This window comes from Mustela nivalis (assembly GCF_964662115.1).
Source record: "Mustela nivalis genome assembly, chromosome: 15".
Lineage (NCBI taxonomy): Eukaryota > Metazoa > Chordata > Mammalia > Carnivora > Mustelidae > Mustela > Mustela nivalis.
This window is the reverse complement of record NC_139034.1, coordinates 46,017,253-46,033,439: the sequence shown is the minus strand read 5'-3', so window position 1 is coordinate 46,033,439 and position 16,187 is coordinate 46,017,253.

Sequence of the window (16,187 nt, the reverse complement as noted above, 5' to 3'; positions counted from 1 at the left end):
AAATACCAAACCAGCTCTACAGGAAATCTTGAAAGGGGTCCTCTAAGCAAAGAGAGAGCCTACAAGTGGTAGATCAGAAAGGAACAGAGACCATATACAGTAACAGTCACCTTACAGGCAATACAATGGCACTAAATTCATATCTCTCAATAGTTACCCTGAATGTGAATGGGCTAAATGCCCCTGTCAAAAGACACAGGGTATCAGAATGGATAAAAAAACAAAAACCATCTATATGTTGCCTCCAAGAAACACATTTTAAGCCCGAAGACACCTCCAGATTTAAAGTGAGGGGGTGGAAAGGAATTTACCATGCTAATGGACATCAGAAGAAAGCAGGAGTGGCAATCCTTATATCAGATCAATTAGATTTTAAGCCAAAGACTATAATAAGAGATGAGGAAGGACACTATATCATACTCAAAGGGTCTGTCCAACAAGAAGATTTAACAATTTTAAATATCTATGCCCCCAACGTGGGAGCAGCCAACTATATAAACCAATTAATAACAAAATCAAAGAAACACATCAACAAAAATACAATAATAGTAGGGGACTTTAACACTCCCCTCACTGAAATGGACAGGTCATCCAAGCAAAAGATCAGCAAGGAAATAAAGGCCTTAAACGACACACTGGACCAGATGGACATCACAGATATATTCAGAATATTTCATCCCAAAGCAACAGAATACACATTCTTCTCTAGTGCACATGGAACATTCTCCAGAATAGATCATATCCTCGGTCCTAAATCAGGACTCAACCGGTATCAAAAGATTGGGATCATTCCCTGCATATTTTCAGACCACAATGCTCTAAAGCTAGAACTCAACCACAAAAGGAAGTTTGGAAAGAACCCAAATATATGGAGACTAAACAGTATCCTTCTAAAGAATGAATGGGTCAACTGGGAAATTAAAGAAGAATTGAAAAAAATCATGGAAACCAATGATAATGAAAATACAATGGTTCAAAATCTGTGGGACACAACAAAGGCAGTCCTGAGAGGAAAATATATAGCGGTACAAGCCTTTCTCAAGAAACAAGAAAGGTCTCAGGTACACAACCTAACCCTACACCTAAAGGAGCTGGAGAAAGAACAAGAAAGAAACCCTAAGCCCAGCAGGAGAAGAGAAATCATAAAGATCAGAGCAGAAATCAATGAAATAGAAACCAAAAAAACAATAGAACAAATCAACGAAACTAGGAGCTGGTTGTTTGAAAGAATTAATAAAATTGATAAACCCCTGGCCCGACTTATCAAAAAGAAAAGAGAAAGGACCCAAATAAATAAAATCATGAATGAAAGAGGAGAGATCACAACTAACACTAAAGAAATACAAACTATTATAAGAACATACTATGAGCAACTCTACGGCAATAAATTTGACAATCTGGAAGAAATGGATGCATTCCTAGAAACATATAAACTACCACAACTGAACCAGGAAGAAATAGAAAGCCTGAACAGACCCATAACCAGCAAGGAGATTGAAACAGTCATTAAAAATCTCCAAACAAACAAAAGCCCAGGGCCAGACGGCTTCCCGGGGGAATTCTACCAAACATTTAAAGAAGAACTAATTCCTATTCTCCTGAAACTATTCCAAAAAATAGAAATGGAAGGAAAACTTCCAAACTCATTTTATGAGGCCAGCATCACCTTGATCCCAAAACCAGACAAGGATCCCACCAAAAAAGAGAGCTATAGACCAATATCCTTGATGAACACAGATGCGAAAATATTCAACAAAATACTAGCCAATAGGATTCAACAGTACATTAAAAAGATTATTCACCACGACCAAGTGGGATTTATTCCAGGGCTGCAAGGTTGGTTCAACATCCGCAAATCAGTCAATGTGATACAACACATCAATAAAAGAAAGAACAAGAACCATATGATACTCTCAATAGATGCTGAAAAAGCATTTGACAAAGTACAGCATCCCTTCCTGATCAAAACTCTTCAAAGTGTAGGGATAGAGGGCACATACCTCAATATCATCAAAGCCATCTATGAAAAACCCACCGCAAATATCATTCTCAATGGAGAAAAACTGAAAGCTTTTCCACTAAGGTCAGGAACACGGCAGGGATGTCCATTATCACCGCTGCTATTCAACATAGTACTAGAGGTCCTAGCCTCAGCAATCAGACAACAAAAGGAAATTAAAGGCATCCAAATCGGCAAAGAAGAAGTCAAATTATCACTCTTCGCAGATGATATGATACTATATGTGGAAAACCCAAAAGACTCCACTCCAAAACTGCTAGAACTTATACAGGAATTCAGTAAAGTGTCAGGATATAAAATCAATGCACAGAAATCAGTTGCATTTCTCTACACCAACAGCAAGACAGAAGAAAGAGATATTAAGGAGTCAATCCCATTTACAATTTCATCCAAAACCATAAGATACCTAGGAATAAACCTAACCAAAGAGACACAGAATCTATACTCAGAAAACTATAAAGTACTCATGAAAGAAATTGAGGAAGACACAAAGAAATGGAAAAATGGGGGCGCCTGGGTGGCTCAGTGGGTTAAGCCGCTGCCTTCGGCTCAGGTCATGATCTCAGGGTCCTGGGATCGAGTCCCGCATCGGGCTCTCTGCTCAGCAGGGGGCCTGCTTCCTCCTCTCTCTCTCTGCCTGCCTCTCTGCCTGCTTGTGATCTCTGTCTGTCAAATAAATAAATAAAATCTTTAAAAAAAAAAAAAAAAAAAAAAAAAAAGAAATGGAAAAATGTTCCATGCTCCTGGATTGGAAGAATAAATATTGTGAAAACGTCTATGCTACCTAAAGCAATCTACACATTTAATGCAATTCCTATCAAAGTACCATCCATCTTTTTCAAAGAAATGGAACAAATAATGCTAAAATTTATATGGAACCAGAAAAGACCTTGAATAGCCAAAGGGATATTGAAAAAGAAAGCCAACGTTGGTGGCATCACAATTCCGGACTTCAAGCTCTATTACAAAGCTGTCATCATCAAGACAGCATGGTACTGGCACAAAAACAGACACATAGATCAATGGAACAGAATAGAGAGCCCAGAAATAGACCCTCAAATCTATGCTCAACTCATCTTCGACAAAGCAGGAAAGAATGTCCAATGGAAAAAAGACAGCCTCTTCAATAAATGGTGCTGGGAAAATTGGACAGCCACATGCAGAAAAATGAAATTGGACCATTTCCTTATACCACACACAAAAATAGACTCAAAATGGATGAAGGACCTCAATGTTCGAAAGGAATCCATCAAAATCCTTGAGGAGAACACGGGCAGCAACCTCTTCGACCTCTGCCGCAGCAACATCTTCCTAGGAACAACGCAAAAGGCAAGGGAAGCAAGGGAAAAAATGAACTATTGGGATTTCATCAAGATCAAAAGCTTTTGCACAGCAAAGGAAACAGTTAACAAAATCAAAAGACAACTGACAGAATGGGAGAAGATATTTGCAAACGACATATCAGATAAAGGACTAGTGTCCAGAATCTATAAAGAACTTAGCAAACTCAACACCCAAAGAACACATAATCCAATCAAGAAATGGGCAGAGGACATGAACAGACATTTCTGCAAAGAAGACATCCAGATGGCGAACAGACACATGAAAAAGTGCTCCATATCACTCGGCATCAGGGAAATACAAATCAAAACCACAATGAGATATCCCCTCACACCAGTCAGAATGGCTAAAATCAACAAGTCAGGAAATGACAGATGCTGGCGAGGATGCGGAGAAAGGGGAACCCTCCTACAGTGTTGGTGGGAATGCAAGCTGGTGCAGCCACTCTGGAAAACAGCATGGAGGTTCCTCAAAATGTTGAAAATAGAACTGCCCTATGACCCAGCAATTGCACTATTGGGTATTTACCCTAAAGATACAAATGTAGTGATCCAAAGGGGCACATGCACCCGAATGTTTATAGCAGCAATGTCCACAATAGCCAAACTATGGAAAGAACCTAGATGTCCATCAACAGATGAATGGATCAAGAAGATGTGGTATATATACACAATGGAATACTATGCAGCCATCAAAAGAAATCAAATCTTGCCATTTGCAGCAACATGGATGGAACTAGAGCGTATCATGCTTAGCGAAATAAGTCAAGCAGAGAAAGACAACTATCATATGATCTCCCTGATATGAGGAAGTGGTGATGCAACATGGAGGCTTAAGTGGGTAGAAGAAGAATAAATGAAACAAGATGGGATTGGGAGGGAGACTAACCATAAGTGACTCTTAATCTCACAAAACAAACTGAGGGTTGCTGGGGGGAGGGGGTTTGGGCGAAGGGGGTGGGATTATGGACATTGGGGAGGGTATGTGATTTGGTGAGTGCTGTGAAGTGTGTAAACCTGGTGATTCACAGACCTGTACCCCTGGGGATAAAAATATATGTTTATAAAAAATAAAATAAATAAATAAATAAAATATATATATATGTTTATAAAAAATAAAAAATTTTTAAAAATAAATAAATAAAATAAAATAAAATAAAAATAAATCGATGACCACCATTATATGAACTACCAAGGAAATAATACAGAACAGTAATATTGAACATCATTGTGGCATTTGCAATTTATAAGTCATCTGAATTTTTAAGGGAACTTTTTATGGTTTTCTTGAGATTTTATGAGATCTAAATGGATTTTATTAGATCTAAATATATATTTAATATAATATGTATTATATATTATGTAAGATCTAAATGGATTACATTCTAATGGACAATTTTTGCATATAAGCATCTTAATTTTGTTAAATCAATACAAAAAATTGATTTCAAGCTATCCTAAGAGGAGAAAAATGTTCCTATGATGCATTCTTTTTTCCTTCCCCCTGAAGACTTCTTTGAATGAAACACAATCCTCTTTTGGAATTTCAGGAAAAGGATTAACCCTGTCTTGTAATTGAATACTCTGGGTACATATTTATCTTGTTTATTAGAGAAATAGGACTTATAAAGGCCACAGACCATGAATAAACAAATTCTACTCAGAGCTTAGCAGTAAATCTTGCTTTTAATAAATGATAATTCATAAATAACACAAAATAAAATTTTTGAATTTTTTTTGAATTATGTTTTAGTGGAATCACTGAGAGGGGCACTGAGAGCCTTCTGCACCTGTGTGGACTGATCACAAAGAGGTTTCAGCAAATGTAGTAGTTAGAATTAGCTTTCACTCATTAACCAATCTACATAGAGTCACAGATAGAATTGTATACCATAACTAATACCCTTGGACTTTCTCCATTAACTATAGTAAGAAAGGAACGTTTTGTTGAAATTATACTTCACTGACATTATACAGAATTGGAGATTCTGGGGTTTGTACATTTACTTGTTCACAAATTTCTTTGGCTTTGTATATTTAGTTGGGATATGTGAGTGGAAATAAGTCTCTTGGAAAATTATTTCTTTTGGAAGTTATTGCCAGGTTTTGAGCAGTCCCTTTAAAAGTGCTGTCAGAACAAATACATCAGGTCACACAGCAGGTGGTTTATCTCTGTGAAAGCCTGAGCATTAAAATAGAGAAGGCTGCAGACTAGTAATTAGGTATTGATTGGTTTATCTAACACATTCTGCACATTTCTAAACAAATGCAACATCCTTTCTGATTCCTTTCTTCTAAACCTTGAAATCTGTCAGTGCATTCATTGCCAAGATTACAAAATATGAAGTGCAGTTTTTACAGCTGATTCACTGATCTCACTTGAACCCAATCAATAAACTTCACAAAATGATTCCATTCTTAGAAAAATGTCACAAAGATCCACACAAGCGCATCTATACCTCCAATAAGCACTTCTACTTTATATCATCAGAAATATGTATTTTAAACATTACCAAAGACTTACACACACAGCCTTTTCTTTTAGAAACATTGATTATCACAATGTCCTGCAGAGTTAACAGAGATGTGTGCCATCACAGAGCCAATTACTAAGGGTCACACCATTAACCAGGGCACCAACGTGAGACTATAAATGAAAAAGTAAAGTTTGAAGAATAAGTGCATAACTAACAGATACAAATGTGAAAAACAAGGGATTATAACAACAAAAAGATAAATATCATAGTTAAAAACATCAAAAACCAAGATTCACTTAGATTTTCAAGATCATCATAGCATTTATTGTTACAGAATTTAAGTTCTTATTTTGCTCAACAATGACCACAGTCTTAAAGGATCAGGATTAAAATATTAAGAAAACACAAAGAATCTGACTTTTTAAAATAATTGGTGTTTTTTTCTGAGAGTAGGAAAATAGAAACAGATAGTGGAATCAAGAAAAACAAAAAAAAATGTAGATTTACACTGTGATATCCTCTACACTAATACAACTGAAGGCTCCATCTTTTACTGATAAAAGCTTGCAAATACTATCCAAAAATAACACAGTGGGGGGCCGTGGGTGCCTTAGCAGGGTAAGCTTCTGCCTTTGGCTCAGGTCATGGTCTCTGGGTCCTGGGATCTAGCCCTGCATTGAACTCTCTGCTCAGCAGGGAGCCTGCTTCCCCCTCTCTCTCTGCCTGCCTCTCTGCCTGCTTGTGATCTCTCTTTGTCAAATAATATACAAAATCTTTAAAAAAAAATAACACAGTGGACTTAGTTAAGATATATAGATAAAAGAAAACAGTAAAGGTGGTTCTCACAAATTTAAAAAAATGAAATTGAACTATAGTGATCCTTATACATTCTCATTTCATATCTCTTGCTCCTTAGAATACCCACACTGTTGGTGGGAATGCAAGTTGGTGCAGCCTCTTTGGAGAACAGTGTGGAGATTCCTCAAGAAATTAAAAATAGAACTTTCCTATGACCTTGCCATTGCACTACTGGGTATTTACCCCAAAGATACAGATGTAGTGAAAAGAAGGGCCACTTGTACCCCAATGTTTATAGCATCAGTGGCTGTGGTCACCAAACTGTGGAAAGAACCAAGATGCCCTTCAGCGGACGAATGGATAAGGAAGATGTGGTCCATATACACTACGGCGTATTATGCCTCCATCAGAAAGGATGAATACCCAACTTTTGTATCAACATGGGTGGGACTGGAAGAGATCATGCTGAGTGAAATAAGTCAAGCACAGAGAGTCAATTATCATATGGTTTCACTTATTTGTGGAGCATAACAAATAACATGGAAGACATGGGGAGATGGAGAGGAGAAGGGAGTTGGGGGAAATCAAAGGGGGTGACAAATCATGAGACACTGTGGATTCAGAGAAATAAACTGAGGATTTTGGAGGGGAGGTGGATGGTGGGTTGTGTGAGTCTGGTGGTGGAGATTATGGAGGGCACGAATTGCATGGAGCACTGGGTGAGGTGCATAAACAATGGATTTTGGAACACACACACATACACACACAGACACATTAAATTTTAAAAAATGGTGGAAAGTCTGGTTCTAAATTACATTTACTTGGGCTGGGGGGTGCCTGGGTGGCTCAGTTGGTTAAGCATCAGGCTCTTGATTTTGGCTCAGGGTCATGATGTCAGGGTCCTGAGATCAGGTTCCATATTCAATGGGGTTCAATGGGGAGTCTGCTTGGGATTTCCTCTCTCCCTCTCCTTCTACCACTTCCCCCTTCTCAATTAAAAAAATATTTTTTTTTTAAAAATAAAGTATATTTACTTGGGTTCAATTTGTATTTTGTCACACCCCCTAGATGACTCAGACAAGGCATATAATTTCTTTTTATTTAAAGTCGGTATTGCTTGTTTGTTTGTTTTTAGTATTATCATCTTTTTTAAAAATTATTTATTTCTTTTCAGTGTAACAGAATTCATTGTTTATGCACCACACCCAGTGCTCCATGCAATACGTGCCCTCCATAATATCCACCACCTGGCTCCCCCAACCTCCCAACCCCGTGCCCGTTCAAAACCCTCAGATTGTTTTTCAGAGTCCATAGTCTCTCATAGTTCATCTCCTCCTCTTGGGGTACATATGGCTCTTCTTTTCACTGTATCTGTATCTTTGGGGTAAATACCTAGTAGTGCAATTGCAGGGTCATAGGGAAGCTCTATTTTTAATTTCTTAAGGAATCTCCACACTGTTTTCCAAAGTGGCTGCACCAACTTGCATGCCCACCAACAGTGCAAGAGGGTTCCCCTTTCTCCACATCCTCTCCAACACTTGCTGTTCACTATCTTGTCTTGTTGATTTTGGCCATTCTAACTGGTGTAAGGTGGTATCTCAATGTGGTTTTGATTTGAAACTCCCTGATGGCTAATGATGAACATCTTTTCATTTGTCTGCTACCATTTGTATGTCTTCTTTGGAGAAGTGTCTGTTTATATCTTCTGCCCATTTTTTGACATGATTATCTGTTTTGTGTGTGTTGAGTTTGAGGAGTTCTTTTTTCTTTTTAAAGATTTTATTTATTTATTTGACAGAGATCACAAGTAGGCAGAGAGAGAGGGGGAAGCAGGCTCCCTGCTGAGCAGAGAGCCCGATGTGGGGCTCAATCCCAGGACCCTGAGACCATGACCTGAGCTAAAGGCAGAGGCTTAACCCACTGAGCCACCAAGGTGCCCTGAGGAGTTCTTTATAGATCCTGGATATAAGCCCTTTGTCTGTAGTGTCATTAGCGAATATCTTCTCCCATTGCATGGGTTGTCTCTTTGTTTTGTTGACTGTTTCCTTTGCTGTGCCAAAACTTTTGATCTTGATGAAGTCCCAAAAGTTAATTTTTGCTTTTGTTTCCTTTGCTTTTGGGGACACATCTTGAAAGAAGTTTCTGCGGCCAGTGTTGAAGAGGTTACTACCTATGTTCTCCTCTAGGATTTTGATAGATTCCTGCCTCACATTGAGGTCTTTTATCCATTTCGAGTTTATCTTTGTGTATGGTGTAAGGGAATGATCGAGTTTCATTCTTCCATACATAGCTGTCCAATTTTCCCAGCACCATTTATTGAGGAGACCACCTTTATTCCATTGTATATTTTTTCCTGCTTTGTCGAAGATTATTTGACCATAGAGTTGAGGGTCTGTATCAGGAATCTCTATTTTGTTCCACTGGTCTATGTGTCTGTTTTTGTGCCAGTACCATGTTGTCTTGGTCATCACAGATTCGTAGTAAAGTTTGAAATCAGGCAATGTAATGCTCCCGGTTTTGTTTTTCTTTTTCAACAGTTCCTTACAATTTCAGGGTCTCTTCTGGTTCCATACAAATTTTAGGATTGTTTGTACTAGCTATTTGAAAAATACTGGTGGAATTTTGACTGGAATGGCACTGAAATTATAGATTGCTCTAGGCAATATAGACATTTTAACAATGTTTGTTTATTCTTCCAATCCATGAGCATGCAATGTTCTTCCATCTTTTTACATCTTCAATTTCTTTCATGAGTCTTCTGTAGTTCCTTGAGTATAGACCCTATACCTCTTTTCCATTATTATTGAGGATATCTACTACTAAGGAGCAAATCAATCTAATATATAAAAATGTTTAGAATTTAATCCACATTTATATAGAAGTTATCTTTTTTTTGTTACCCATTTTCCTCCATGGCTCCAAAGAGGAGAGCCAAAACAATGAAAATATGTTGTACTCTACATATGTATATACAATTCTTTTTTCACATACAAAAACTAAATTTATGATGAAACTTATGTTGATCTCCCATGGAGATGGCATGTGTGTTTGTGTTGAGATATACATCATATGAGGGGCCCAGACATGTTGTCTGTTTAGCACTTACAAATCATATTATATGTCAAATATAAATGTGTTTTTCAATCATCTTATTGCCTTATCTGTATGTTTTATAAATTGGTTTTATATCATCCTTCCAATTGGAATGTATACATTTTAGAGCAAAGCCCAGAAATAAACTGTTAAGATGTTCCTAATGTGATACAAATGTAGAAAATTACTTCTGTTCACTGGCTTCATCCAATACTGTTTACTTGTAGATTTTGAGAAAGTCATAACTCAGTGAAAGTAGGATATAAATATGTAGAAGGTTGCTAAGGTAGCCATACATTTTAATATAAGGCAGGGGCACCTGGGTGGCTCAGTGGGTTAAGCCTCTGCCTTTGACTCAGGTCATGATCTCAGGGTCCTGGGATGGAGCCCAGCATTGGGTTCTCTGCTCAGCAGAGGACCCGCTTTCTTCTCTCTCTTTCTCTCTCTTTCTCTGCCTGCCTCTCTGCCTACTTGTGATCTGTCAAATAAATAAAATCCTTAAAAAAAATAAGGCATATTGGGAAAAATACTTTTCTTTTTGCTCTAGGTATAACAAGCTTATTTGGGGCTATATAAAAACATAACGGGAAAATGTGCATCTTTCCTCTTCTCTTTTTAATCCCTCTCTTTGTCATGGCTGAAAGGATTAGCAAATAGCTCATCCTTACATATTGTCACAATGACTACTCACTGCTTGATTTTTATGCAGAAGACAGATGAATCTTTCACTCCACATGACTGCACAAAACAAACTAGATTTAAACACACACACACACACACACAGTAGCTATTAAGGAAAAAGTTGAATGTGTTTCACTCTGGCCAACTAAAATTTGTATGAGGGTCATTTGATAAGAAATTGGAAAAGGGAACATGTTGTATATGTCTTTTGAAAGGATGAATCTACATATGATAAAACATCCTACACATGATTTTAAGTAGCCTACCACACTACAAAAATGGAGAAACACTGAGATGGGTGACGTGATCATCTGTAATGGAAGATTTTAAAATTCCATGACCAAATAAATGTTTTGACATAAAATCTATAAATACTAATAGCTGATAATGCTCTAGTGACTCAACTGCTTATTCAAATACTTTCTCAAAGTACATATTCATTGAGTACTTACTAGGGTTAGATACTTCTGTAAGTACTTGAGGTGCATCTGTAAAGAAAATGGATGAAAAATACATAATTGTGTGGAGTGCATGCCCCACTAGAGATATTACTAAGTATGGAATCTTAGAACAGGCTTTTAAAATTCGTAAATATAAAATAGATCTTTTAAAGGATGTTGGCATTGTTAATAATACATGAAAAAGTGCCTTTTGAACTCTAAATGTCTGATATTAAAGAGTATTGTGAGTATGGAAATAATTGCTCTTTTTACTTAATGCATATTTGTTAATTTAAATTCGTTGGCACAATATTGTTGAAAGTAGAGTGATTTTTTAGTTGTTATCTACTTAATTTTGTTGTTCTTGTCAGTAATACATAAAAGTAAGAAAGGCATTAAGCAGAATATATACATATATATATATATTATATATTATATATATTATTATATAATATATATATAACTGAAAGAAAAGGTAGTACTCCTTGGTGCCATTATGGGAATTCTTTGTAGACTCTTTAATAATATTCTTAATTACTTTTGTAAAGAATAAATATTTGTGACTTTATGTAAAATGGCATAAATGCACCACTGAATCCTTTTTAAAATGAAGCTTCAAGCCTCCCCTCGATTTCTTCACATTTGAGCCCCTGACATTATTTCACTTCACACTTAGCCAGTGCTGGGTCTGCTCTTTTTTCTGTTAGTTGTCTGTTCTCTGAGAGAATGTCTCTCTCTTTCTACCTGAAGTGCAAGGCCTGGAGCATTTCACCCACCTCTTGCTCACTCAATCTCTGTTCTTTCTGTAGGAGTTGCAATCATACACTTTCAAACTTCATTGCATATTAAAATCACCAGGAAGGTATGTTTAAAACCCAGGTTCCGAGATCTCATACTGTTTCCGACAGTATGTCTGGAGTCAGGTTGGAGATTTTCCATTTCTTATAAGTTCTTGTGTGCTTTCCAGGGACCACACTTTGAACACCAACTTCTTATCCTTCAACTTAAATATGAATTCCTTACAGAGATTTCCCCCAGCCTCTTAGTAGGTTCAAATATTCTGTTACTCATCTTCAGTGCTTTCTATTTTTCCTCTTCTATGGTATTAATCTGATCTTTTTTTTTTTAAAGGTTTTATTTATTTATTTGACAGAGAGAGATCACAAGTAGGCAGAGAGGCAGGCAGAGAGAGAGAGGAGGAAGCAGGCTCCCTGCCGAGCAGAGAGCCCGATGAGGGACTCGATCCCAGGACCCTGAGTAATCTGATCTTTTTTATTCAAGATACATTAGTTCTGTTTGCAATCTCTGATAAAGCAATGATTCTGACACTTCCGGCCTCTAGATTCCTATCCATTGCAATCAACAGAGGAACACACCATGTGCTCAATAATTAAATGGAAATAGTTTACATTGAACAATATTTGGTATGAAGTTTGAGGTAGAACTTAATCTGTGGTGTTTCAAAATTATTAATTCATTCATAAAAGTAAAATCTAAAATTTAAAAAGTATGGACCATAAACATAAATGGTATGCCATTTAATAATTTTGCTGATCATGGTCCTTGTTTGAGTAGTGTCTGGCCTATGACCTCTATCTTGAGATAAAATTTACCAGCATTTATAGATATACATGTTTGTTAAGTTAAAATTTGACACCATAGTTAAGTTAAAATCAGTAAGTTATGTAAACTGAGGTAGTATTTTAAGGGTATCATTACATTATTCCAAAGCATTAAGCTCTATTAGTTTAAAGTTTAGCTCTCATATGCATGTAAGTTTGCCTCTTAACCTATGTTTTGGTTTTCTTTTTGTTAAAGCAACTTATTTTAAATTTAAAATAAAGTCCATTTTACTGGTATAATAGGAAGACATGAAGTTATATAATGAGTTTAAACAGGGAAAGGGTATAGATTTAAAAAACTGCAAATTACTCCATGTGTTTCTTTTCTTCTAATTTATCCCACACCATACTGTGAGATTAATCCCCAAAGGTTCTCCAAATGAGCCATTACTCAATGAAAACTCCAACTAAAATAAACCAAACAGAATTTAGAGAGCATAAGAATTGACCTCCAACATATTTTTAAATCATTTGCTCTTATATACGCCCATTTATACATTCTAGACACAATGAAATTCTATGCTGTTTCCATTTCCTAGAAATGTCACTTCTTCCTTTGCATTTTGTCTTTATTTAGGGTCCAATCTCTACCTAGGCTATTCTGCACATGCTATCACATCTGGTAAAAACCTCTCATCAAGGCCCAAAATAAATGTTATTTTATTCCCTTGATCATATCTTCCTAGATTCCAGACCTAGCAATATTCCTAGTGCTTTAGAAAACTTCTCAGTATTTTACTTACTTATATTTATGCCTAGAGATCTCTTTAGATTGCAACTTCTATCAAAGTATCTTTTAAAAATTATTCTCATATCTCTCTCATGTTACACTTGAGAGCATATGGCCTTATTTTATACAGCAGAAAGACATTTGATTTAAAAAAATCTGTGGAAATAGTAAGAGCTAGACAAGGCTATCTAGAATCCAGAAGAGCCCAAAAAATCTAGTCAGCTAACATACAGCAGTATTTTCTTATAGGAGTGTTTTGTCAAGTTCATGTGTAATAAGTACACATAAAAATGAGCTTGGACATTTGAATTAAAAAAATGAAATGAAAAACAAGTTAAATCATATCTTAGGGAAACAAAATAATGCCATCATATTTTTATTAAAAGAGGATTAAAAATCAACATGAAGTGTGTATGTGCACTGTATGACCTCTTCTGAGTTTTCAAAATTTAAGTCCATGAGTAACATGAGAATATTTTGTTCTTTTAGGATATTGCAACACTGAGAAAAAATAAAATTATCCTTTCCAATAAAAAACATAATGACAATTGTAAGGTTTTTACCTTTATAAATAAGGGTGTTTGGTGTAATGTCATTGGTGGAATAACTGATTTTATAAAGAGTGGCTTACTTGTCAAAGTTTGTAAGTACCATAGTAAGTATGTAAAACATTTTGATAATATTCTGTGTGAGAATTCTAGATGTAAAAATATTCTATGATATTAATAATCATATCCATTATTTGGCATCATGCTAGTCAGAAAACTGGCATGAAGATTGGAGAAAAAACAAAATATTTTTGTTCTGTTCCTGATTTTAATCTTTTCATGACACTTTAAATAACAAGGTTTATAGATATTTTGTGATTAGTTTGCAACAGTATTTGTACTGCTTGCAATAATTCAACAGAGTACTATTATTTTATTACTTTTTAAAAGAACAGATACTTTCAGAACATCAATATGCTAATATATGAACAAAAAGCTTTTGGGAAGGATTGTTTTTCATGATCAAATGGTGGAGAAAATATATTTTTAACAAATACTTGTTATTTCTTCTCCTAAAGAAGAATGACATTTTAAATATTGACAATGAAAAATATGAATGAACCATTTATTTTTCAAACACATGCTTCTTCCAAATATCTAATCAGTTGGCATGACTAAAAGGAAATCTTCACATATGTGTATGTGGAAAAGACTGCCTTTACCTCTCAGAGTAGATAACAAGTTACTCTGTGTGAAAAAGTTAAGGATTTGAAGATTTGCTTTTCTATAATCCTTCACCACAGGAGAACTTCTTGATTCAAAGATGACATTTTCTGGAAATCCTAGAGGAGTGTTAAGTTACCTTGGAATAAACTGAATCATCAGTGATCATCTTAGCTGTCAATGACCTATAGATGACATTTGTATCTAATTAATTAGATGTCTTCTTTTGAAAGAAACAGTGCATTGTGCATAATTAGAAGAGACATCAAGGTTGGAGTCATTGGCTCATTAATCTAATGAAGCTAGCCTATGGCATTTATATTGCTCAGTGGTGATGTTATTTTATTTGCAATTAAAAATGCTATATATAAAATGCTAATTCTTGATAAAGAACATGGGAATTAAGCACTATATAGCTTTTCAGAGGAAATTTCATATTCAGTTGTTTGACACGTGCCCTTGACAATTATTTGCTACAAAAGCATGAAAAACTGGGGATATTGTTTTGGACTGACCACTCTCTCACACTCACACACACACCATCTATTCACAATACTCATATTCGTAATATTCTATGTGCCACCTCCTCAGCAATGATGTTGGTCCAAGGTGTAGGCTTGTGACATAATCCAAGTACGTTTGTGTCCTTCCCTAGGAATTTTCAAATTGTTTTGATAATAAAATACCTCCTTTTCCTCTTCCATTGAGAACTACAGATCTTTTTTGATCGTAGAACTGTAAGAACACAAACCTGGAGAAAGAGCCAGTCATGAACTTGGCTGAGCTGATATCATGAAATCATGAAAGAACAACAGAGATGAGAGGATAAAGTCCCTGATTTCATTAAAAATCTTGAGCTAGCCATCTCTAAGACAGACATCATGTTTTGTTTTGTTTCTTAATTAAGAAATATAACTTACATCTGTTGTTTTGGCTTCTTAGAAATGGATTTCCATTAATTGGAATTGAAATAGGCTTGATTATATAAGATATATTTGATTATCGTACAAATTCAGAGTGAACTAATACAGAAGAAAGGAAGGAAAGATGGAAACAAATAGAGAGTAGTATTGTACTGCAAATTAATCTTCACTTATCTCATTGTATACAAAGTTTATTTTTTCTCATTACAGAGAAGAAAATTCTTTGGTATCCATGAAACTTTGTAACACTTGAAACTATGTGTCAGAGAGAGGATTGAGACCCAATTCCATTTGACTCCAAAATCCATACAGTATACATAATAACATTAAAAGCTCTAAAGTAAAATTAAAAAAAAAATTCTTGGGTGAGGAAAATAGCTAAATTTATATACACACATGTGTGTATATAAATTTGCCAAAAAAACAAATAGTAAATACCTCTTATTTAAAATAACCTAATTCCCGTTTTTTTTTAATTTTTATTTATTTTTTAAATTTCTTTTCAGTGTTCCAGAATTCATTGTATATGCACCACACCCAGTGTTCCATGCAATACTGCCCTCCATAATACCCACCACCAGGGCGCCTGGGTGGCCCAGTGGGTTAAAGCCTCTGCCTTAGGCTCAGGTCATGGTCCCAGGGTCCTGGGATTGAGCCAAGCATCAGGCTCTCTGCTCAGCAGGGGGCCTGCTTACTCCTTTCTCTCCACCTGCGTCTCTGCCTACTTGTGATCTCTGTCTGTCAAATAAATAAATAAAATCTTAAAAAAAAAAAAATATCCACCACCAGGCTCACCCAACCTCCCACCCCCCTCCCTTCCCAAACCCTCTGTTTTTTTCTCAGTGTCCACAG